The sequence below is a fragment of the Netta rufina genome (genome assembly GCF_964035555.1).
Source record: "Netta rufina genome assembly, chromosome: 5".
Taxonomy (NCBI): domain Eukaryota; kingdom Metazoa; phylum Chordata; class Aves; order Anseriformes; family Anatidae; genus Netta; species Netta rufina.
In genome coordinates this window covers 61,355,158-61,380,612 of record NC_140128.1, presented here as the reverse complement: position 1 = coordinate 61,380,612, position 25,455 = coordinate 61,355,158, and the positions used below count along the sequence as shown (strand labels likewise).

Here is a 25,455-nt window from a genome sequence, read left to right as displayed (position 1 = left end):
ATGAATGTCAGTGCCACCAAACAGCTGCTTTCAGTGCCGTGTCAGTGGACACCTCACAGCACCCACCACAGCGGCGTTCAACCCCAAACCTCAACACTCTGGGGCAAACACCCCTCGAAACACCCCAGGGGCCTCAAACTTCGGGGCACGGTGGTGGGGAGAAGCCAGCCAGGCTTCTGAGACCCCGGGCACTGCTCTGAGGAGGGCTCGGGGGGATCTGAGGAGGGCTTGGGGGGCTCTGAGGAGGGCTTGGAGGGCTCTGAAGCAAAGCTCTGAGGCTCTGAGGAAGGCTTGGAGACTCTGAGGAGGGTCAGGGGGGCTCTGAGGCGAAGCTCCAAGGGTCTGAGGAGGGCTAGGGGGGCTCTGAGGAAGGCTCTGGGGGATCTGAGGAGGTCTTGGGGGGACCTGAGGAGGGCTCGGGGGGCTCTGAAGCAAGGCTCTGAGGAGGGCTCGGGGGGCTCCAATGCGAAGCTCCGAGGCTCTGAGGAGGGCTCGGGGGGCTCCAATGCGAAGCTCCGAGGCTCTGAGGAGGGCTCGGGGGGCTCTGAGGCGAAGCTCTGAGGCTCTGAGGAGGGCTTGAGGGGATCTGAGAAGGGCTTGGGGGGCTCTGAGGAAGGCTCGGGGGACTCTGAGGAGGGCTCGGGGGGCTTCGAGGCGAGGCTCCGAGGCTCTGAAGAGGGCTCTGGGGGATCTGAGGAAGGCTCTGGGGGCTTTGAGGAGAGCTCGGGGTGCTCTGAGGAGGGTCCCCGGCCCCTTCCCGGCGCTGCCTGGCGCGGCAGGGCGGCGGGGCGGCCGGTGCCTGGCACGGCGCTGGGGGCGGGCGGCGCTTCCCCGTCCCTCCCCGGCGAAGCGAAGCCCGTCCCCGCTCCCACTCCGCGGTCCTCCCCGCTCCGCCCCGGGCAGGGATTGGAGCTGGGCCGGCCCGGCTCCTCCCGCCGCGGCTGCTCGGTGCAAGGAGGTTGGGGAGAAGGAGGAGGAGGAGGAGGAGGAGGAGGGGAGGAGGGGGGGGGATCCGGCCGCGCCGAGCCGAGCCCGGGCTCGGCGGCTCCCAGCAGCTCGCCGCCGGGACGCCCCCTCCTCGTCCCCGCCGGAGCTCGGCAGCCCCGCTGCGGGTAGGCTTCTGGGGCCGGGGGGGGAGTGGGTTGGAGGCCGGCAGGGAGGCCCCACACGCACCGCCCCGCTCCCTGCCGGCCATGGCGGCTGCGGGGGCCGCCGAGGGGCCGCTGGCTGCCCGCCGGGCCGGGGCTGCGCGGCGGGGAAAGGCGCCTCCAAGGTCGGTTCCCCTCGGTTCGAGCCGCCCTCTCGGTCTCCTTGGGTTTTATTTTTGCTCCCTCGGGGTGATTTTCTCCCTCGGGAGCCTCGCTCCGCGCTGCGGGGAGGGGGTGCTGGCTGCGCTGCCCCCTTCCCCTGGCAGCGCTCCCCGTGGCCTTCCCGCCCGCTTTGACAGGGCGGCAGCCCCGCGGTAGGGCCGCCCGTGGGCTCCGATGGATCAATGCCGTTCCCCGGCTGTTTTCACGGGGTTGTCCCGGCCTGGGTGGCTGCTCCGACCCCGGGTGGCTTCCCCACGGGTGGCCGAGACCGGTCCCTGCCTCCTCAGCCCGTGGGCAGAGCGCTGCTGCCGCCCCCGGTGCTGCGCTGCGCCTGCTGGCCCTGCGGAGAAGGGGTTGTGGCGGTCTCTGTAAATCCCAAAGTGACCCAAAAATACGGTTTTTAGCAGCGCTGGGTGCCGCGGGTGGTGCCTCCAACAGCGCCTGCACGTGGGGGTGGTGCAAGGAGCGAAGGAAAGGTGAAAAGTCCAGTCGCTGGGGAAGCGATTTCTTCCCCAAATTACTTCCTCCGAGGCCTCGCTTGAAGCAGCGAGCCTGGCGTGTAATTTCTTCGCTAAACCCAGGTGGATGACTGGCTTCCAGTGGGAATAAAACCCTAAAAATTCACCTTACATCAGCGCAAAACGTGGGGATAGCGCCTTGACCTGCGAGGTGTCAGCGGCCGTAGGCATCGCCACTTGGAAACAACCACGGGAGCTCGGGCTGTAAAACCTGCCCGTGAAGCTGGGTAAATACCCGAGCTGTTCACCCTGCCGTGCCGCATGCTATCGGGGTTAGGCTGCTCTCGGGATCCAGTTTTGGTGGCTCTGGAGATAGCCGAGGCGGCTTTGAACTGGCGAGCTGGCGGGGTAGGCTGGAAGAGCCGCGAGCCCTTAATGAGTGTTTGCGTAGGGCTTCGCGTTTTCTCGGCTGAAGGGTTTTACATAATTGGCCTTTTAGGATTGTCTGTCACCCCTAGAGAAGAGCCAAAAAAGGAGGAAAAAGGAAAAAAAAAAAAAAAAAAAAAAAGTGGAGGTAGGCAGCTGTTTTGGAGGTCCAAAGTCGAAACCGTGAATGCCTGGAGGTTGTTAATGTTGTTAGTGCCGAATGCGGTGGCAGCAAAATGACTCACTTGGAGAAAAAAATAATGAAATAAATCTATTTCTGCGCTCCTTTTGAGCGATGTGAACAGCACAGTCGGACAAATGACATCCTGCACACATCTGAGCAACTTGTTCTTTGGTGAGCAGTGGAATTCCTAATGCAACTCCAGCTGCACCAGAGTTGCTTTTTTGCACTTGAAATCTTAACTGGAAGCTTTTTTATTTTTTTTTAACAGTGTTTTGATTCCTTTTTAATAAATGGCTAATCCCTTGCTGCAGGGGATGGGAGTGTTTTGAATGCAGCGTTTTTGGTCCTGAGGGGAGGGGAAAGGGAGTGCCCTGTATTGCTTTCCAGCAGCCGCCCGCCTTCCCTGTGCCTGAGTGAAAGAGCCTTATTGACTGGTTTTGAAGGTAATATGCCCAAATTCTCCTCTTACGTGGTAAAACCATAAATTTTGCTGTAGCGCAGCGCCTTTGAGGGGAAGAGATGGAATGTCAGGGAGTCTGTGCTTCATCAGGAGCAGGCTGGTAACAAAGGCAGTGTCTGTTAATTGCATCGCGCTGATCAAAATCTCCCCTTTAAATGACAAAGTCCCGTTTTAATAGGTGTGAAAAGTTGTGGGATTTGATTTAATACCAGTGTCTTAAAATCATCTTGCACGCTCTGTATGACTAAGTTGTCTCTTTCATATTTAATTGGAGAACAAGCAGAGGCTGAGGAGGAAGCTTTATGTGTTTCCCTTGCTCTTAAATGCTCTTTAAAATCTTCACTCCATTTAGATAAGGATCGAGAACGGGCGTGAGTGACTTGCCAAGCGCCGATCTGCCACTGATTTTCTTACAGGCGTGTAAAACACCCTTTGCATGCCCCTTAAAGCTGGAAGCTCGTCCCACAGCGTGCTGCAGGTGCGTACCGTGGTGCTGGACCGTGAGCTCCAGCCTGCTTGAGTACCAGCTCGCAGCCACAGCCTGTGCGTGCAGGGACTTGCCTGTAGTTCCCATGCTAGGCTGTGCTTTTGGGGTACAGGGGTGCCCCAAAAAGTGTAGTAGGCCCAAGATACTACCTGCTCTTGAGTCTCTTGAGGTTCCAGGAATCAATGTCTTCATCATAACGTGTTATTTTGTTTTGTGACACCCTGTAGCTTAACAAAACAAGGGATTCAGTGTAATCCTCAAGCATCCGTTGCTTTGCTACCCTCAGATATTGCGTGTTTCATCATTCCAGTGGTGTCTTTTCATCTATTCCCTTTGCCCATCAGGGCAGTGCAGGTCTGATACCTGCTTGTAGTGAGAGGAGCAATTTTCCTTGCACTCCTTGTAGCTGAACCTACAAGGAAAACACAGCACTGGTACTAAGGCTGTCATTAAAGATAACGTGGCTTTGCAAGCACGCGTGTCTCTTGACCCAGTCTAGTGCTTTTTTGTCCCCTGTGGATTATTTGGATTCAATACTAGATGTTCCTGTCTGGACGTTGAAGCTTTGAAGGAGGTTTCAGTCCAGCGAAAGTGGCTGGTTAGGGATCTGCTGCCTGGTTTTGTAAGCTCTGCAGGGAAGGAGGCGCAGGAATGTTGCTTTGGTATATGTGGCTGCTCTGTTTTTATTTGTACCACGTTTTACTGGTCTTGTTTCCTAAGCTATTTTGGCTCGAATAACTTAGTAAAGTTCGAATCTATTCAAGTCTGTGTCACAGACTTGAAAATTTGTGTTTAATACATGAATGTTTTTCTCTTAATAATGTCATCCCCCCCCAACCTCCCACCCAAATGAATCAGGATAACTGCCCATCATGTGGATTCTGGATATAGCTGAGGAATTAGTATGTGTTTATTCCCCAAATAATGGTCATGATGATATTATTTTTCTCCTTTCTTGTAGAATATCTGCTGTATCACTTGCTAGTCCTGCTGTTGCAGCCTTACGCCTGTAGCATAACGGGAGAAGCACCACGGTGGGAGTGGTGTTCAGCTTTCATCTGGCTGCTTTGGGCATCAAAAGCAGTGAAAGCACAGCAGGACTGGCTTTCTTGTAGGGTGCAGCTTGTGTCAGTGGTGCTTGTGTAGCCAGTACCTGCTGCAAGCTGGGTCTCTGCAGCGTCAGTGCGATGGGGATCAGAGGCAGATGCATTAAATATAGCTGAAGGATGCCGAGACTTGTTGCAGTTGCAGTACAGGGGCGAGGTGAATGTTTACACAAATCACCTTCCTACACATCCGAGGCTCTGCTGCCTCCTTCATAAAGCGTTGCTGCTGGGCAGCTGCGTGACTGCCTAATAATAATGTTCTTGGGGGTAAAAATAGACTACAGAGGGGCGTGTAAATGGCAGTTAAGAAAATTTCATATTTTTTGTAATTATTCAGCAACGGCTGACTCTTACCTTGGGGTGCAGAAAATAGCGTTCTCTTCCACATGATTATAAAAACCTCCTTCAGAGGCTGCTACGTCTGCAGTTCGGAGCGAAGTGCTGGCGTTTTGGTAGCACGGAGGCTGAATTTCTGCCAGTTGAAATCTTGGTGTCCTAACGTGCCATTCTTTACAGCGCTTGGAAGCTGATACACAACCTTCCTCTGCCTTGCAGCAAAACAACCAGTGATTAAAAATTCAGCAGATGCTGTGGTTCGCTTAACTACTCGTTCTTGCATCATTCAGGGCATATCACACAATTAATGTTGCTAATATTCAATCCATCTTTTTCAGCTTTAAGAATGGGAATCATCTGAACTACCGTGGGATTTATGGAGCTGTGTTGGCAGGCAGCGGGCTATGCAAAGTAAATTATTCAGAGGTGTTTTCATCCTTTCCCCTAAAGTGGAGAATCTCCTCTTTATTTCTCAAATATTGTTTGTTCCTGCCAGGTGGGGCTTTCGTTCCTGCAGCTCTTCCCACTTTAGAAGTCGAAGTGTTTTCTTCTGATTGCTTTGAGATAAATGAGACTCCCTAGTTGAGAAGGGGGTGGGGAACACCCAAAAAGCCATGGTAGGTGTAAGCGCTTGCTTTCTTACCTGCATGCAGTATTTCATTTGGCCACAGAAGTGTGTTTGTGGGAGAATTCTCGCTTGGTTTCAGCCAGGGTTGCCTACTGCTTTCAGAAAACAGATTTTTAATGTTGGATGATTTTGGTTTATAGCATATATATCCAGTGTGTTGCACGTTTGCCTTGTAAACGACTTGGATTTAGGCTTTCCCTTCTCCCCTCTATGTCCCTTTAAACTTTTGGAGCTTTGGGGTTTTTCTAGCAGCATCCAAAGGTTCTGGAAACCTTTTCTGGAGCTACAAAGCAGCACGAACGTATCAGCATTTGTGGCTTCCTTTAGCACCATCCTTTCTGTTCGGGAGCTGGTGCCTCTGATGCAAAACAAGAGGCTTCCCCATCGCTTCTTGTAACTGTGGTTAGGGTTGACCTCGAGGTGTGTCCGCTCCTCCTGGGTGCCCCCGAGCATGGCAGGGACTGCCCCCTATAAACACCAGGGCTTGCTCAGCCCAGCTCTGAGAAAAGTTGCTGGGTCTGTGGGTGTCTTTGAGAGGACTTTGCTGTACTGGGGCAGCCGGGGGTTGTGCGCTTGGAGAAATTAAATTGGGAATGTGGAGCGCAGGTTGAGTATTTTGGTCAAGGGCACGCACCGTTCAGCGTCCTTCGGCGTGCTGCTGCAGGGAGCTCCTGAGTTGCCTGCTTAGGAGAAGGTTGTGTTTAAGCATAAAGCGACAAATCAGGAAGAACAGAAGGTCTGGATTTGTGCGTTACTCTGTGTGATAGACAATATATGGCAGATATGCATCTGAACCTCTTTTTTTGGAAAAATAATGGGCAAAAACCAGAGACTTTTCTGTTCGAGCACGTCCTTAGAGCTTGCAGTTCGGATACCTTTTCGTTTGGGCTCTGCCGATTAGCACATCAAGAGGCTGCATTTTTAGTCAAAGCAGACATTTTTCTTCGGAGGAACCTGTTTGGACTGCTAATACTGAAACAAGTTCTCTCAGCAAAGTACATCAGCCAAGTTGTTGGTAGATACACAGTTGGCTTGAAAAATGACATCTTAAATCTGTGCTCCCCGGCCTCTTTAGTGTCTTGTCCACGACAATGGATAAGAAATATGTTGTTTTTTTTGCAGATTTCTGGTACCATTATCGGGTGCAGTGCTTGCAGCATTGATATTCAGGATAATATCTTTAATCTCCAATTGCAAAAATAACTTCACACGCAGCTAATTCCATCTGCTGGAGAAATAAGAGCGAGGCTGACTTCATCACTTAGTTGGGACCTGCTTATTGCTGTGCTAATTACTATGTATGAACTTTGGAAATTTGCATATTTTGTTGGCAAACCGAAGTGGCAGCCATTTAACTCGGGATCTTATTAACTTTAAACATCCCTAGCAACTCTGAGCTACTTCTAGCTTGTCTTATGGTGCTTTTTTTTTTGGTGTTTTACAAGCTTTAATTTAGTGAGCTCCAATAAATATATATTTTTTTCCTCCTTACGGTGACTTACACATGTAACAGCAGCTTACTGCCATCCCCAGTAACTTTCAACCTGGGATCTAACACAGGATTCCTGCTGTTGTTCGAGTTAAAAAAAAAAAATAAAATGCTGAAGTTGAATTGTTTTAAAATGAATGCTAAAACAATAAAATTAAAAGGGAGGCTCCAGTCACTCTTCTGGAGTGCGTGAAGAGCACTTGATGTGTTGTAGGTGTTGATAAGTTGTCAAAACGTAACCTTGGGGAAATGAGGGCACCTCAGTTCTGGTCCTAATTCTGCTAGAAGCTGGTCTCCTGGCATAAATTCTTAAGGTACAAAGAATTTGGATATAAAGCCATCATTACAGCTGGTTACTAAATGCCCTCTGTTACTAAAAGGCTGGTTTTGGGCACATTTTTCATCTTTTCAAGGCGTTTGGCACCTTTTCTACTTGGTTTGCTTTTCTTCTTGTGACTTCCTCTGGTTGGTTTTGCTAGAAGCTAATTCAGGGCGGCCCATAATCTGCAAAATATTGAAGTGATCCGAGTTTTACACTACGAAATGCTGTCAGCTTTAGTGGTCAGCTGTTAGGGACTGCCTGATGTCCTCCTGGAGGCTGAATTCACTTCAAAAATTTGAGTTATCCTCCCTGCGTTGTGGCCTTAGCCTGCTTTCTGTCCCAGTACCTCAGGAAACTTCCCATTTCGCTACGTGACGTTTCAGTGCCGTGTCTTTGTCCCCCTTTCCTCCTCCCTCCTGTTCTGTCGATCACTGAAGAATGCGGTTTCTTCCCTGGGATGATCAGGGTTGTATTGCTGGGCTCTTTAATTCCTTGCAAACGGGCAGAAAGCCAGAGTAAAATCTCGTTCATAAGTCACTCTGGAGATTTCTTTGTCCATGCTATTATTTTCTCTGCATGCTAACATCACTGAGAAGGCTTTTTTCTTTTTTTTTTTTTTTTTTCCTTCAAGTTTAGACCCAGCATAATTACGTTTGTGTGCATTGTAGGCTGGGGTGTTGCTGCTGTCCAGCCCAGCAAGCGATTTTGGAGGCCTTCTCAGGCAGCTCACCACTTCCAAAAGCTCTTGTAGCATCAAAGGCAAAAGGAGGCAGCTATCCCTCTGCATCTGGGTAGGTGAAACAATTTTCTCTTGTACCTAAGCTTCAAAGAACAGCTTGTGCCTGTGGTTTGGCTTTCTGCAACGTGTCCTACTCGAGGCTATATTTTAAAAGGAGTCTGGAGACTGGGTTGAACCAGGATTTGGTATGGATCGAGCGATGGTCCCTGGTGTTCAACCAGGGTTTGTGCTCCCCAGCTCGGGTGCTGGTGCTGTATGGCCTTCTAGAGGCAACCCAGCTCCCTTTTGACTTAAAAAGCTCTTAATTAAGGTCTTTGTTCTGAGCTTTGCCTTAACTAAGCCTTTATTGCAAAGTGTAAAAATCCTTTCCATCGTGAAGTTGGAAAACTGCTCTGTTGGAAAACTCTTTCCACGACTGCGGTCCTCGCGTGTTTACATCTCCACACAGCCACCTCTTGTCCTCCTGGCTCTGAGGCTGGGAGAAGCTCCCTGTGAACACGTGTGCGAAGCTGCTCCTTGCCCTCTGTAGCAGCCCTGTTCAGCTTTTGGTGTGCTTTCCCTCTGACAGCTGGGATTTTCTCCTGTATTTGTCTTTGCCAGCATGTGCCCCCTGCCTGGGGCAGCACCTTGAGCTGCAGGTCCAGGCAATCCTCTGCTGACCAGTGTGTGTCAGCTAGTGGTAGCTCAAGGGGAATGTTAGGGAGTTGGTAAGTGAACCCTAAAAATCCTTTAAGGCAAGTCTCTACCCTGCGAGTGGGTTTCTAGACCTGTCTTCAACCATCGGGGCATCAGAGCTTACTGTGAGGTGTGGAACAAACAGGTGTTTTCTCACTTTTCTTTTTTTAAATTTAATTTCCTTCCTAAAGGAGGGTGGCACTCTCCTGTCATTTATTTTTTTTTTTAATGAGGTAACTGTCTGAACAAACAGGTGAATGAAGTAAAGCAAAGAGTGCTTGCTTACGCGCCCGAAATCGAAGTAAATCTGCCAGCCCTTTGGAAATTCTGGCTTTTGGAGGATCCCTGATGGCACCGAATCCAGCTTTAGCATTAAGGAAAAAACCAAACACACGTAAACATATTTCTCATAGAGTGCTTACGCCTTTTTTTTTTAGCAGCAGCCGGGCAGATGTAGTCATATTAAAACGCATAATAACTCGCTGTAAATTGGTGGCTCAGCAGAAGCAGCTGGGGACGTGGCTTTGATGTCGGTCACGGGGAGTTCTCTTTTAACACAGCACTGCAGGCCTGTGACGGGGAGCCCGGAGTGGTTCGAGCGGTGAGACACGCTCCCTCGCTGCTGATGCACGAGATGGCCCCGGCAGGAGACTCAACCAGTTCTCCTAATGATGGCTTTGCCGTGCCCCGACAGCTCCCAACCACTGTTCGAGTGGTGGCCGGTGAGATGGCAGCTTGTAGGCTTCGGGGTGAGCTGGGAGATGAATAGGAGGAGTTTACATACCTCTGTAACAAACATCTCTGCTGAATTTTGCATAGTTCTTACCCTAAAAGGGTTTTTCCCCCACATTTTTCTTTTTTGGATCAGTAGATGTGACCGTAGAGGAAAGGTTTGTGTATTAAGAGCATGAAGTTAACCAAAATACAGCTTCATCCCCGGGCTGAATGAAGCTGAAGAAGTGAAGGCACCCACCAGTGTCCTGTTGGGATGCTGCTTTTGTCTTTGGGGAGCGGATTTCTGAGAAATTTGGTAGAACTTGTTATAAAAAAAACATCTAGGAACTTAATCTGACTGCAAAATTGTTGCATCTGTAGAGGAGCCAGACAGGGAAAGTTCACAGATGTTGCTGCTTATGCTAATATTGGTTATAAGGTTGTTTTTATTTTTTTAATTATCATTATTTTAATTTTTAGGGGGAATTCCCCATCTCTTGAGCCTTTCCTTGTGTTACAGAGCACACCAGAAAGAAGTTGCTTTGTGGGAAAAAAAAAAAGACCAACCAAACAAAAAAGCAACAGGGTAGAAGTTGGTGGTCCCAGAGCTTTGCTGGGGAGTCCCAGCCAGCTGGGGAGGGTTGGATATTTAATGAAATAATTTGGTGTTTAATTGGTGTTACTGGGCTGGGGGGAGGAGGGATGAGCACGAACGAATTTTATCAGTTGCAGAGTGGAAGCAGAGGGTTCCTGGGAGTTGCAGCTTGGCTTTGGGATGTCCGGGACCTCTGCCGTGTCCCATATATAAGCCTCAGCTGTGGCAGGAACCACCTGCAGCTCCCTCAGGTAAGATGGGGTGCGAATTATTTGGGTAAAACGAGCCAGCACTTCCAGGCTGGGCTCAGCGAAGCCTCAGCAGGAGCAGCAGTCCTTTTCCCTTTGACCACTGCCTTTACTGGAGCAGCAGGCACGTTAACCTCGTGTGGGGGCTGAGAACGCATCCCAGGAAGCAAAGCTTCCTTCTGGGGAGATGCTGAGCGTGCTTCCCTGGGCCTGGCTTGTTAGCAGCTTGTGACAGCTCTGCTTTGTAGGTATTTTAAGTGGCGAGGGTAGCAGAGCTGCAGGGAGATGCGATAACGTCTGCTTGCTTGCTTGCTTTCTAGGGGAAGGGAGGAGGAGGAGGAGATGGCCCTAATTGCATACCTTCCAATTGCAGTTACCTCATTACTGAATTATCATCGGAGCAGCCCTGCAGTCTGCTCTGATAGCAGATAAGTGGTGTGGCTCGCAGCACTTTAATCTAAACAAAACTTAAGTGCTCTTTCCTTTTTCCCTGGAGTGAAACTGTAATTTCGTTACGCGAATGTTGGCCAGGGCAAAGTTTTTTCTTTTTTTTTTTTTTTTTTTTCAGCTGTCACGATGCTTCCCTGGGCTTTTTGCGTGTTTCAGAGGCGTGTCTGCAGCATTTCGTAGCACAAATACCCTAAAACATACCCTAAAACACTGCTCTCCTTTACCTGGCAGCTTCTACTGAGCCTTCTCCCAGAGCTTTGCGGGGTGAAGGCGTTCAGCACTGGCGCTGGATGTCCCAAAGGGCTGAGATATGAAGCGTTTGGGTTATATTTCCTTCCCAGAGAGGTGCCTGTTAATTAGTTTCTCCCTCTGCATTAGGTCCTGAGGATCCTAGGTCCTAAAGCAACAGCCTGCTGCTTTAGGGTGGGAGCCTGAGAGGTGAGTGGCAGCCTGTACCTGCATCCCCTTGGGCAGGAGCGGGCAGTGCTGAAACTCTTTTTGGGTAACGTTTTATTTTTGGCCCGCCGTGGAGCTGTTAAATCTGATCTGTTCCTAAAGAGGCAGCTGGCTGCGTGCAGCCTGAGCCGGGCACGATTTTTGGTCTCTGGTTTCTTGACTCGGATGGAAATGGTGTTTCTTTTTTTTTAACTTGACTGTCGCTGCCCCAAAAGGGGTCTGTGCTCGCACGCTGTGCTAGGGCTCGAGGCGGAGCGCTCTTGGCTGCTCCTTGCTGTGAGCATGGGGACTCGGGGCAGGGTGATGGGAGGATGGTAACGCACTGGGACGGGTCTCTGATGATGTTTAAAGTGTCTGGGGAAAGAAAAATGCAATGTGCTTTTTTACATTGATGGTTTTTGTAAGTTCGGGCTGCGTTGTGCTGGTTGTAGCCAGGCTGATCTCGTAGAAAACTGCACACAGATCCGAGTGCAGCACTAATTTGTTGGGGTGAGTGAGTTTCAAAGGGTTACAGCACGAGACCTTGCATTTATCGAGTGGCTTTCAGAGAGAAAGACAGGACTGGGGAGGATCTGTGCTTTGCTAAGAACAAGGTGGGTTTCTTAATGAGACCAACAGCATCACCTTTTTTAAGGAGGCATTTATTTGTTTCCATGGGGGTGAAAAGATAACGTGTTCCTTTGGAAATCTGGAGCTGATCGCGCCTCTGTGTTCACTTCTAGCCACTGATCTTGCAGGGACAGGAGTCTGGCAGGTTGCATTGGGTAAGTGAGAATGAGTTTCAGGCCTGGGGTGCTCTCTAGAAGCAGCCTGTTGGGGACGTTAGCCCAGCTCGTTCTTGGCCACGGTTTCTTCAGGCAATGCAGGTAGCAGGTTGCCTTCCCCATGCTCTGTCTTGAATTTTGTTAACCACACTTCCAGTGGCAGCTGTCTGCCCTTGGATCTCTGCCCCTTATTTCCCCGTTTGTGGTTGAAAAGTGCCCTCAGCCTTTCCTTCCTCTCTTGTCTTCTCCTTCGGGGTGTGATCGCCGCTCCCCTGGGCAGCTGGGAGGTGATTTAGGGTCGCTTCCACCAGCGTGCAGCTGCTCCTTGTGCCGAGGGCAGGGAAAGGCTGACTTTAATCTGAATTTACCGGGTAGTTAATAAGGACCTCTGCCCCGAGAAGCTCGTTGAGCCGATGTTATGTTGCGGGAGCTCCATGGAGATGAAGCCTGCTGGCTTTATTTTTGCTCCGAAATCCACTTGGCTTCAGGTTGGAAACTCCGGCGGCCCTACAGCTTTGGGAGCAGGGCGAAAGGGCTGAGGCTGGGTAAGTCTGGCTGCTTTGGTGGCCGAGAAATGGCACCGGCACGTGGAGCTTGCTGCTCACAAGTCCTCGTGCTGACAGCAGCTTGCCTCTCATCCACTTTTCCCCTTTATAATTGGCAATTAGTTTGTTTTTAAAAGTGAAAGAGGGTTTTACAGGCTGCTTTTTCCGCAGCCGTGGTCCACAGCAGCAATCAGCTGTCATGGTGCTGGGCTCCGGAGCTGCCTGCGGTGGCTGCTTGCATAATTCAGCATTGCTCAAGCAGCAGGGACCGAGTGAAGGTGTTCACACCAGTCCTTTGGAAACTGCTCCAGCTCGGCCCTGAATCCAGCTTGGCCCCGAATCCAGCTCGGGCTCACGCTCCGACAGGTCGTGGAATTGATTTATACAACGCCACCGGGGTGTGTGGCACAGCGGAGGCAAATAACCGGCGGTTCCCAGCCCCGAGGCTGGTGTTTGGTGTTAGATAACACGGCGTGGGGGAATTACAAGCAGGGAGCTGGGCGACACGGGCGCTGGGAGCACTCCTTCGGCGCTCTCAGTGCTGCCTGCAGCTCGCTAATGGCCCTGTGAAGAAACCCGGGGGTGCGTCTGAGGTTAGAGGAAGGATGGAGGTCGGCTCTGTAGGAGGAAGCCTCGGGTGAGCTGCCGAAGACGTGCGGGTTAATGAGAGCAAAGCGGAAGGAGGCGAACTGAAACCGGCCGGGTGCGCGGGGAGTGGCCCCGTTTACACACGGCCCGGGCTGCAGGGCTTTGGGGTTGGGTGTCGGGGAGGCTCTGGAGAGCAGCAGCCGGCCCCCTAAACCAGGCTGCTCGATGAGAAAGGAGGAACAGGTAAAGGGAAGGGAGTAGCACGGCTGCTGCCTGCTCCTTGCTGTCCCTGCAGCCTGTGTCCCACGATGCTGAAGCGTTTTCCTAGCCTGGCGGTGGGACCTGTCCTTGTGGCAGCCACTTTCAACAGTAATTAGTGGGCTCTTTTTGGGGTGTGCTGGCTCAGTTGACCCCAAAGATTCCCTTCAATTGGTGTTCTGGGTGTCAGCAGTGTATTGATCATTCCCGGGTGCCCTTTACATGGGGTCAGTGAGTGGCTGGTGTTTGTTATGCCTTAGGCTGCTGGATCTTTTTGGTTTCAGGTGCTGGTTAGTCGTTGTAATGCCATTAACCTGTAACTAATTTCCTTTTTCCTTCCCTTTTGCTCTTCAGAAATGCCTTTCTCGTGAGTGTGCGAGGAACCTACACAACTGTAATGCCTAACACTACATGGAGTAACAACCCTGTGAAGGTACCACCCTTTTTTAACTAATACACGACTTCGTTATAGGTTGGGTTAATGATGAACGGGCCTTTGCTTCACAGCCAAAGCTCAGAACTGAAGAAGCCTGTCTTATTTAATGCCTCCTTCTCCAGAAGGGTGACAGCACTGTGGCACCATGCTCTCATTTCCAGAAAGAGGGTGCCAAGGGGGCCACCCCTGTTCCTCGGGCTGATCTCTTTCGGCAGCTCGGGTGTTGCCTTAGGAGCAGATGGCAGCTTCTATTCTGAGAGCTGAACCTCCCTCCTACTTGGTGGCCATCCCTGGAAAAAAATATTGCCCTTCTTTACTGATGCATCATGGCTTGCCTCTTCGTCATGATGTTAACGACAGCCTGGGTCATCTTTCTCGATAAGAGGCTTCCAGGCCTGGTTATGAATATTAAGATAAAGCGCAGTTACACGTTAACGTTTGGGTTGGGATGTCGTGGCTGTTTGTGCTGCAGCTCTCAGGCGTTGGCTTGATCTGCTGCCTGATCCCGCAGTGATGCCATAATACTGAATTTTGGACTGCCCCGTGCATTTCCATGGCAACAGACTGATGTCACAGACTCAAGGACATGACTTCAGTGTACGATCATGCAGAGGCACGATCAGATTCGTGAAGGAGAAAGCTGACTAATGCACATCTCAAAAGCAAACAAGGGGAGTGCAGGTTACGGCTGACCAAGCAAGGTGTTTCACTATAAAAATTCCCCTCTCAGAGGAGGATCTGATCGTGTCTTTAAGACAGGAACACTTCGTCGTTGGTGAGCTTCTGTTTACAGTGGATAAGCAGACGTCTTGCAGGTATCCTGTATCTTCTAAGCAGGTGGTGTTCTGGGGCTGGGAAACTCGCTGGTTGGTCTCAGACCTCTGCAAGGGCGAATTGTTTTGTTTTGATTTTAAAGAACTTCTCGGTAGCAGAGCCTCTTGTTAGCGTACCGAGACCACTTCTTGCTTAGTGTTGTTCAAATAGTTTAATTGGTTTTCCAAAGCTTTTATTTTATCCATAACATTGGAAGGTGAAAGGGGAACTCTGCATCTGCATTATGGTCACATTTTCCTATATCCTATTAGCAGATTCCAAGATTGTTTAATGTGATCTCCACCCATTTCATTTGGCTGCAACCTTTGCTCCCATGAAAACAAGGCTGATTGTTCTGAATTGCTGTGTGTATGTGCTTTGGCACGGCATGAAGGTACCTATAATAACACAACCATTGTCTGGAAAAAAAAAAAAAAAAGGCAGTTTGCAGCAATAACTACAAATAAAAGGGTGCAGTACTGGGGCAAGGACGGAGAGTGGTAGTTTTCCCACCCGTTACATGCAGCAGATTCTCAGCGTGGTCACCCCTCTGCATGGCAGTGCTGTGGGCTTCAGTGTAGGACGGGAATACTTGGGACTAAGGGGCTGAAATATTTGCACGTTGTTCCAAGTTTCTCTTTCCTTGGACGCGGTTCCATTGCTCATATCTACGGACGGGGAGACTGTGAATGACTTTTGCACAATGCGGTATTTTATTTGCATGCTGTGAGCAGTTTAACAAGTGTATGTGCTAAATGAAGCATTCCCACTTTCAGCTAGCAGCTGACGCACCCTTTAAAAAAAAAAAAAAAGAGGGGGGAAAAAAACTGCCTTTGGGTGGAACAGTGGGGTTTTGAGGGGTGATAATTGTGCTGTGTGTCGGAGCGGATGGGTGGTTGTGCCAAGGCTGAATGCTAACTCGAAACGCTGTGGGATTCAGCAAACGACCAGCTCCAAGTCCTTCGTGCTGAAGTGATTTTCACTCATCTCCGCGCTTTCTGGAATAGAGGCTGCTACAGGGCAAGATTTGGAAGTAACCTAATTGTTTTGAATATTTGGTGTCACGGGAATGGAGGATATTTAACAGAACCTGGCATTTCTTACAGCAGTTTGGTTGCTTCCCAGGACAGGAAGCTGAAGAGTGTTTAAAAAAAAGAGGCAGGGAAGGAATTTAGCAACCATCCCTCTAAATCAGGATGCTTGGATTTGGTGCCTGGCCTTGAGCTGAAAGGGCTGGAAGCTCTGCAAGATTTAGTGGTTCACGCTGCTCGGCAGCGAACAAGGAGATAATGGTGATGGACTATCAAGAAGGCAGCCTGGCTAAAAAGAGAGGCTTTGTGATACGGTAAAAGGGGAAGGAAGTCTGGAGAACTTCGAAAAGCACCAGATGTTTGTGGAGGTGGGGGAGAGCTGTGCTATCCACGGAGCTCGCTCGCTCTTGCAGTGGAGCCAGCAGCACGAACTCGATACCAAACAAAAGTAGGCACACCCAGTATTTAGCACAGCGATCCTGGAAAGCTGCTCTCGGGTGCAGCGGCGCTGTGCTGTCGGACAGATGTTGCGTGGTGACATCTAGCAGAGGCAGGAGTGAATAATACGAGCACCTGGGAGTTTGTGCAAGGAGTTCTGGAGGTGCTGGATGCCTCTCGTCAACGCCGACAACAATCCTAATGGGTGTATGAAACGAGGCTCCAAGCAGGAAGCCAAGAGGGATTTCAGCCCCTGAGAGGGAAACAATGACAGAAGATGCATTAAAAAAGAGGGAGAGGTCCCTCGTAGGGTGTGTTTATGGACGGCGATGACTGGAAGCGTGATAAAACAGCTTGCTAATCCTCTCTATCAAAGTACGAGTGGCAATGGTTTTTTCAGGTTGTTGAAACTTGCATGTGAATTTTTTTTTTTTATTTTTTTTGCTCTTACTAATAGGTTAATCCACTATAATTGGCTGTGAAATAAACCCAGGGGGATTTTCCTGTCTGTATGTGATGCACAGCCTCTTTGCCGTCTACTTGGCAACTGTACCTCCAGGTAATTAAAATCTGGTTTTTAAATCCACCGTTCTTTGCACTGTTGTTTTTTTTGCATCTTGCTGCTTCTCCGAGAGCAGTTGGTCACTCTCCTGGCTAATCTGCACAAACCAAGATAACGGGGTATCAGGAAATAAAAACTGCAGATGAATCTTTGTACTTTGAAAAACAACCCAAGTGCTACGAGACGAGGTGAGCGTGTGAGGCACACACCTTGCTGCTGAGCTCCTAAGGATAATTTATATTTCACAGTCCTGTGTGGAAAACGCAAAGTTCACTCTGGCTTTCTACGATCTCCTGTCACTTGCTCCTCTAAAATCAATAATCAAACTTCCATGGCTGCCTCCTCCGAGGTAGCACTTGTGATTACCCTGAAATTACAGGAGTTGCTCAGCACAGGGATCCTCTGGTTTCAGCACATAGTTTCATTGCTCTGTAGTGTTTTGAGAGGCTGAAGGGTGGGATGCAGCTACAATGAGTTTCCAGATTCCTAACAGTGTGAGGGACTGTTTTTAATACTGATGATAAAAACAGTTATTCCCAGTTGGAGGTTAGTCAGTGGTACAATTATCAGAGCTATGAAATAGTGCAGGGATGGCTCAGAATGGAAAAAAACTAAGGCTTGTAACTTATTTTCTTGAGGGAGCTGTTCGAAACTATTTCCTGCAAGCTCACAGAAAATTAGTACGAGATGTTAAATGAAGAGAGATCAAGCTGATACAGCTCGATTATTACTTCAGTAATTCAGTTTTCAGGCTAGCAAGCTTCAGCTGGCTTTCAGGGAAGGGATTTGGTAGCAATTTGTTGACGAAAGCCAGCGCGATGAGTAGGACCTCTGGAGCTGGCATGTTTAATTTGTAAGGTTATGTTCTTCTGTTGTACGATGTGCTCACACCGGCTGCTCCGTTGGGAAGCCTAAAAATGTGCTGAGTATTTTCACAGCAAAGTAACAAACCCCAGCTCAAAATCTGGTTCACTTAAACCACCCTTTTTTTGAAAAATAGTTTGGGGTACTCTTCTTTTCTGCTCGGTTTCCTGCTGATTTGTTTCCTTATTTTCACTTGTATTTTTAATGTTTTATCCAAGAGACGGAAACCCAGAAAAGAATATTTTGTTTGTACTGGGGAAGGGAGTACTGAGCTATAGAGTATGCATATTTTCCCCATTTGCCTTGTTTATAAGAATGTTTTTGCACCAAAAAGTCGAGAAGTTGTGTGAAACAGAAACAGACCTGATGTTTTCAGGTGAGCCTGTAGGAAAGTTCATACTTCAAAACCCAAGTTCATACTTCAAAACCCCAAAAGAATTACCCAAAAAGAATTGCAGCAAGAATTTTTGGTGCCCTGCTGTAGTTGTGTACTTCTGAATTTTGAAGATAAGGATGAAAAGTGAGAGATATACAGCACCAGTTCTCCCAGTTATCAGAGTGCTTGAACGCGTGGAAGTTTAGTTGCTAAATTTTTGGCTTTTTTCTTTGAAAACTGAATTATGGCAGAATTTGTGCTATGCTTGGAATTTCTGAAAATTTAGTTGTGTTAGTTGCTAGGCATATCAAGTACAAGACTTTGAAAAAATGTAAAGTTATTTTTTGCATCCAGTAACTCTGAGTTATTAATGGCAGAAGTCTTTAAAATGTAGCCAAAAGAAGATCTAAAGATCCACGGAATTGGTAGGTTTCAAAATTAGCTTAGATTTTTCAACGGCCTTTTGAAACAATCATACAAAAAATGCCGTTCTTAATGCTGGTCTGTCTCTACTGCCATTTACCTGCCAAAAAACCAAGCTTATCTGTAGCTGAGTTAATTCAGCAGAAGACGTTCTGTGTATGTTCTTTTTTAAAGTATTTGTATAAAAACAAGCAGATACTTTGGCTGGGAAAGATTTTTAGCACATGCTATTGCCTGCCTGCTGTCTTCATCTCCAGCGCTTCAGCCTGAACGTGTCGCCGGTCACACACCCGTGGTTTGGAGTTCTCAATAGCCTTTTTGGTCTCTTCGGCCAGGTTTTGTGTTTTGCAGGCTGCAGAGCATTTTAGAGGTGAGGCACATCCTCTGAATCCAGGCGGTGTTCCCCGGATCCTTCACTACATTTGTGTGGCACCAGCTCTGCTCGCTGATGCTCTGCTTTCTCCCTGTGCATGCTCCTGGGCAGGCTCTGCTCTGAGCAGTGGCGTGATCTGCATTGCTTGTTTTATTCCTTCTCTTTCTGGTTTGGATTACACCTTTATTTTGCAGGCTCTGACACCCTGCTGTCCCCTTTCCGTGCCATGCACGTGTGTGACTCCATGTTGCAGGCCTGGGGCTGTTGGAGAGCACAACACATGGTGCTAGGTGAAAAATATGCTGCTGGATTGAAATGAGGGGGGCCTAATCCTGCCTGTGGCGAGCCAACATCTCCAGCACCACAACATTATTCTTCTAATAAAGAGGCAAAATTGGCAATCTCCAACATGGCCTACCCCCGGCCTTCTCCTACAGAGGCCTACTCCTGTCCTCCTCTTACAGAAGCCACCCCTGGTGTCTCCCACCACCAAAACCCTGCCACCAGCACCGAGACAAGTAGTTAAGGACATGATGATAATGGTGTGGAGTTGCTTTCTCTACAGACTGGTGGTTTCTCAGGTTGCTGGTCACTGGGGACAGGAGTTTTGAGGCAGTTTGAGTTCCTCGGTGAAGCACAAAGTGAAGGCTGTTTTGGGGAAGCAGTTTGCTGGAATTAATTGATAAATGAAGAGCTAAACCTCTGGGTCCAAAACTTTGTCTGTCTTCCCTTTCAGACTTGCTACTTGGATGTGGATGTATGAATCATCTCCAAGTTGGATGTGGTGTTCTAGGTTGCTGCTCAAATTAGCTAGCTGGGAAATACATAGGATCAGGCTTCTTTGGTAGAGTCGGTGCTGGTTTTTGGTGCAAATTTTCAGATTTTTAAGGTATATGTTTTGTAGCATATGGCTGGCAATACGTGTGAACCAAATTTCTGCATCAGAACAGCATTTTCTTTTCATTAATCCATCTGTAGACCACGTCAGAGCCTGATGCTAATGAGTGGTTTTTCTTTTTATTTTTTCGTCTGAGATCGTAGCCTGTTCTTTGTGGGCATTTTTTTTATTAAGTAAGATACCAGTGGAAGGGACAGTGAATCCAACACTTGTTGAGAGGGTGGTGGTGGTGGTCTGCTTTTTGTGGGTGGCTTGTTTTGAAATTCTCCTAATAAATCTGTTCTGTTAGAAGTTGTCTGTCCTTAACAGAAACGTCCTGAGCTGTAAAATGTTATGAGCAATATAGTTTGAGCTTCCTCTCGCGTGTAATCTGTCCCAAAGTTGGGTATACTTAATCTGTTTTCCTAAATTTATAAAGCACAAAGGTTTTGTAAATTGCTCGCTTAGAAATTTCAAATGAGTTCAGCATTTTTACATTGTCCTGGCAAGATGAAAGATATTTTTTCTATGAAAAAATGAAGTTTGGGCATCAGCATTCTCCCGGTTTAAACAGGAATTTGAAAGGATTTTAAGATTTTATGACAAACTGTGAGACACGTTGGGGTAAAAATTGTGGAAGATGCTAGTATGTAAAAACAGGGTGGATGCAGGAGTGTATTGCAAAGAATTGGGCATTTTGAAGTACAGGAATAGCACAGTTACTTATAAAACACTTCTGCAAAAGTACCATTATCTTTAATGTCGTGTTTCTGGTGCTGTAGCAAGGCTTCCAGTTGCTGAATATGGTTTTGGAGACCCCTAGGAAAAATCTGGACGCTTTTGAGATGCGTAGTGAATATCGTAACTTCTCAATTCTGCAGTGGGCTGGCTGGATGAATCCACCTTTTGTCCTTTTTTTATGACTGGGATTTGTTGGAAATTGTCTGCAGCAGTCCAGGACAGAGAAATCCACAGCGTAGCTGTTTGGTTAAAGGGAAAGATTCAGCAGAAATAAACAGAAACGAGGTACGGCTTACGCTGCTGGACCTGTGCTCGGTGCATGGGACAAGCCGCATGCGACAGCAGAACTGACACCCTGAAAGCTGGGCCAAACAAGTTAGGGCCCTAATCAGCAAATTAAACATCAAAGCTGATAAATTCGGTGTTAAATACCAGCTGGCCTGCCGTGGGGTTTTCCTTATTAACAAAGTGCTAAGGAAGGAACTGGATTTGTGCATTTAGTGGCTATCGAGGGGTGAGCTGTGGGTTTTGTCTTTTACTTCAGAAGCCATTTCATACCCCACCAAAAGATGTGCAGAAGCTGTTACTACTATGCCATGGTGTAGGGGGACTTCTTACCTTATAGTGTCAAGTATGAGATTTCTGGTTTCCTCCTGACCCTTGCCAGTATATACCAGTAAACCAGCCAGTCCTATACTGGGGTACAGAGATCCAAAGGCGAGTTTGTAGTCAGAGGAGTATTGCACACCGGTTTTGTTCTCACTGGCTTGTAAATGCTGTCGTGGAACAGTTAAAAGAGACTTTAATTCCAAGAGTGGGTTGTGTTGTAGTGCTGGATCATTAACGAACTAGTTCTGGCTAACCAGTGAGTAATTAATGCCAGGCAGATCACCGTGTGATGGTCCGTGCGCTAGTTACCGAATCCAGTGGGTGTGTGCCACGCTGAGTCAGGTGAACCTCCCCGGCCAGGGTCCCTGGCAGCCGAAAGCAAAACAGGGTGACGAAATTGCTGTTGACAATCCTAATCTGCAAAGTCATTGCTCTGATCATCGGGATCTTCTTGAGCAAACTAAGGCTGAGTTCTTGAGAAAGGTAGGAGCCAGCTTCCTGGTTTTATCCGTCTCCGGAGCGGGACAGGTCGCTCTCCGTTGGTACCCCAGTCGAATGGGTCTGTTTGGACTTCTCTTCCTGGTGTTTGTCCTAAAAACTCCCCATTTAACGTCACTTCTGCATCTTTCAGTCATTTCTAGCGTTCCCCGCACGTACACGAGAGATCCAGGGAGACTTGAGCCTTATAAAACCAGGGCACAACGTCTCCAGAGCTCTGGGAGTGCTTGCCTACTATTTTTGGAACCCGCTCTATTGCTTCTATAATAGGAAGGCTTCTGGAAGCTTTCTCCTTCCCCTCGCCCCAAGAAAAGTAGCCTTTCAGCCGAGCTTTCATTAATTCCCCATCTGCATAGCAAAACAAATCGAGTTTTACATGCTAAAGAACTCAGACCTGGCTCACCCATCACACGGCCCCCAAATGCGGGGCATGGCAGCCTTTTCCCGGACCCTATAACCCAAGAGCCCGGCAGCTGCAGCCCCGCTGGGGGACGTTCAGCCACCCCCTGCTTATCATTCGGGGCACACCACACGCTCTGCGGGGACAGCAAGTGCCAAAGGGGGTGGCAGCTCTCGAGAAAGCGGAGTAATGTGGGATCTCTGCCTGTTTGTCACCCACACCACAGCAGCGCTGGCACCTACCGGGTTCCCCGGTTTTGTTTTCCTCTTGGATCAAGCAGAACGGATTGAATGAGCCAGCTCTCAGCTTCCCCCCCTGGTTGAACAACAGGTGATGTCCTTAAGCGAATTGGGCAGGGCAGCTGAAGCCTTTCAGGAATAGTGGAGCAAGGGAAGCGTTTTCTTGTCGTCTCCAGTAATAAAGTAGAGGGTCAGCAAGGGGCAGCAGAGCTGATCTTTCCCTTTTTGTCCCTTTTGAGATTTTCCTTTTGAGGGGAAAGGGGACAGCATTATCGTTCCAACACTCACCACACCTAAAGGAGAGAGAACACGAGAGCTACAAATCGGAAACCTTTCATTATTTATTGACTTGGTCTTGGAGGAGAAGACGGGCTCTCCCTGTAGAGCTTCGTTAGGACGAGCACTTCATGTGCTTATTGCTCCGACAGGTAGTGATGTTTGGTGGTGGCGAGCAGTCAAATGTTGCTTTGGAGCCCAGACACTTCCCCTCTTCCAAAGCTCTCTATTTTGCGTTCAAAACTTTATTTCCATTGACTGGAAAAAATATAGAAACCCTTTTTGTGGCGGATGCTTCTCCCAGCGTGATTCAAGGTGTGGATTTGATAGGGTTGAACCCAGCCTCAGCTACTGAGGACCTCATCCTGCTGTGCTACTGCCTGCTGGGCACAGGGAGCCTGCCTCTTGGGGTTAATTTCCTCCTCGTTTGGCCCCTGGAGCTGCTTCAGGTGGGAATGGGACAGCCCTGATACAAGTGTTGGGAGGAAGAGGAGGACGAGAGCCTGGCATGGCAGGAATTAGGGTGAGTAAAATGGCTGTGAGGCCGTGCTGTGTTCCCCAATACCCTGCCTGATTCAAATACAGGTGGGAATCCTCACATTTTGGTTAAATTTTGGTCATTTTGGTTAAATAAACACTCTTTCTGGTGTGATCTGGGGAAAGGAATGTGGGCAGGAGCTTGGAGGAGAGCTGGGGTGAATTTTGTGGGGAGCAGACCCGAGGGCAGAGGTACTGAGAGCCTGCCACTGGGGCTGCTCTGGCTTTTAGTAAGGAGAAGCAGCGGTAGCAGCAGGTTTTAGTGTGCAAATAGACAGGAGGCTGCACCTGGAAACACAAATGTGAGGTCACTGTAAAACTTGTAAGACGTTTTTAGCTAAAACACGCTTGTTTTCTCTGCTTAAAACTGTTCTGTTAACTAAATAAAACCCAGCTGATGAACTCGGTGTTAAAAAGTCCTTCTCTAAGGTGCCTACAATAGGTCGGTATTAGCGTGCCTTTCTTTTTAGCTGTGTTTTAATATGGTTTTCCCCAAGCCGTCTTCTTTTCAGACTTCTGCTGTGGGGTTGGGTTTTGGTATTTTTTTTTCCCCTTCCATTTTTTGCTTTGTTTTTAGCTTGCAGGGAACCAGGCTGGGAAACAAACTGGTTGAATAAGCTGGGAGAGTGGTTCTTCCTGCCCCTGCTGGAACAGCAACGCTTTGGTTTGACGTCAAATAAAACACGGCATTGAATCCACCCTGTGAAATCCCAAATCCTTGCTGCATTTGACTAGAAAGCAACAGGGTTTGGGTGCAGGGGCTGCCACGGGCTGTTTGGTGTTGGCCAGACATAGCTGTGTGTTACAAGGCCTCAGCACTGGTTAAGTCCCTTCCAGTGACTGTATTTCAGTATTAATTCATCTGAGTTTCCCCTAAAAATTCTTTCCTTTGCTTTCTTCTGCATCCTGGCTGTGGTGGAGGGCTCAGCCCTCGGTCCTACACCGCTGGAGGGCATCCCAAAGCTGGTCCCTGTCCCCTCAGGCGGGCAGAGGCCGCTCTGCTTCTACCAGCAGTGGGATTTCTCCTCCAAACTGCAGCCCAATATCCCTTATTCCATCTCGGTGAGCGCATTTCTTCTCCCAGCAGCACTTCCAAACTGATGATAAAACGGGGAGCTCGGTGGAGCCGCTCCGTGCATCGCCGTCCATCGCTGCGGGAGCGTGATGCTGCCCGCTGCCAAAATCCCCGTCCTTCCCACATCTCAGGCATTAAGGCATATGTTTGGGGGTGGCTTCGGAAAGGGAGAACAGCGAGATTAGGTTCTTATTTTCCTCGTCTGCTCTGTTCCTCTGTGCATTTCGATTTTCAGGCTGTGCCCAACTCTGCAAAACTAAAGCAAACGACTGAAGCACCTCCTGCAAAGGATCAGCCTCGGTTCAGAAATGCTGTGGTAGTTAAAAGGCAGTGAGTATCTCTGGGCTAGCTTGGAAGCTGTTGCTTTTTTTATTTATTCTTTTAATTTTTTATTCACAGGCACAGCTTTTTGCCGCTCACACAGTAGGAATTTGTCAGGCTGGCATTAATAGCCCGTTTCAGCTCTGCTCTGCAGACCAGCAGCTAGAGGAGGGGGGGAAAAAGCCTGCTTTGTATAGAGCTGTGCTGGTGCTGCAGTGCCCGGGCGAATCTTTCTGTGCCTGTTTTTGTCAGCTTTTGCTTTCCTCTAGTAGGTGCTGCTCCTTTCTTAAACACATGGCATCCTGCAGCGTGATGCCTGTGCTCGGACTGAGCTCGTGGCTGCCCAAACCCGAACGAGTTTGGTGGTTTTGCTTCTCAAACTGCTGCAAATGAGATCTTTGTTTGCTTTTTCCTGGCTTTTTATCGCTCATTTTTCAGCTTCTCATTATTATTATATTTTTTTTTCATTCTGATCTGCAAAGGGATAGGACTGAGGCAAAACATCTGATGTGCTTAGCCAGGAATACATCGGGAGTTTTAACCAGTTGGAAAGTGCCTGGCATTCCCGGCGTGGTATGGCTGCATTTATTTGGGTGTGGATGTTTCTGTGATACAGTTCCTGCTGGGTCTGAAATGCTAGTGTCAGTAAAGCCAGAAGGAGAAGCCAGACAAAAGCTTGGATAGAAGTCAGAATCTCAATGCCTCTTGCTGGTGGTTGATGGGAAAGTAACGATTTTGTGTTTAACTTTGGGGTTTTCATAAAGCACATGCTTTTTCCTGTGGATTTCTGTTAGTAAATATCCATTTGTCAGCCTACAAAACGTCCCCAATGAGTGATTTTTGTGCCTAGGTTTCATTCTTGCGGGTCAGTTCTTGGTTTAGGCTCTGGGCAGCCTAACAAAGGGGGCGTTTAACCGCAAAGCCTTGAGTTTTGGTGTCAGCCTAACGTCTTGTCCTCCTGAATTCGTGGAGCAGGGGGCACGCTCCCGTCCTCCAGCTCTGCCAGGGCACCACCTCGGTCTGCTCAGCTCACTTTGCGTCGTGCGGAGCTCAGCAGGGACTTCTGCACGCAGCCTGGAATGCGTTTATACGATATTTTCGGTATTATTTTAGGCTCCTGCCTGCTCAAACGCGGGCAAATGATTAACCTCTCGTTCCCCATCGCTAGAGGAATTGTGAAACCGCTTCAGCAGGCGGAAGGTCGGCTGGATCGAAACCAATTCCTGCCGCCCTGCTGGGGAAGCCGTCCGGAATCGCTTTCTCAGCACGTGTGGCTAACGAGTTGGAGAGGGTTTCCCAGGCCAGGAGAGCTTAGTGGCAGCCCTGAG

The 25,455-nt window shown here is 48.8% G+C and overlaps 1 protein-coding gene across 3 annotated transcripts in view; it reads left to right on the top strand.

Moving 5' to 3' along the window:
- The first annotated feature begins 983 nt into the window (after positions 1-983).
- Positions 984-25,455, top strand: part of FBXO34 (F-box protein 34) — a 35,414-nt gene continuing 10,942 nt past the window's right edge. Inside the window, exons 1-3 of one of the 3 annotated variants that reach the window (XM_084287489.1) lie at positions 984-1,112; positions 13,593-13,671; positions 24,042-24,136. The gene's annotated coding sequence lies outside the window, so the exon portion shown is untranslated. The remainder of the gene's footprint in view (positions 1,113-13,592; positions 13,672-24,041; positions 24,137-25,455) is intronic. The other 2 variants (XM_084287488.1, XM_084287490.1) reach the window with 2 other exon arrangements.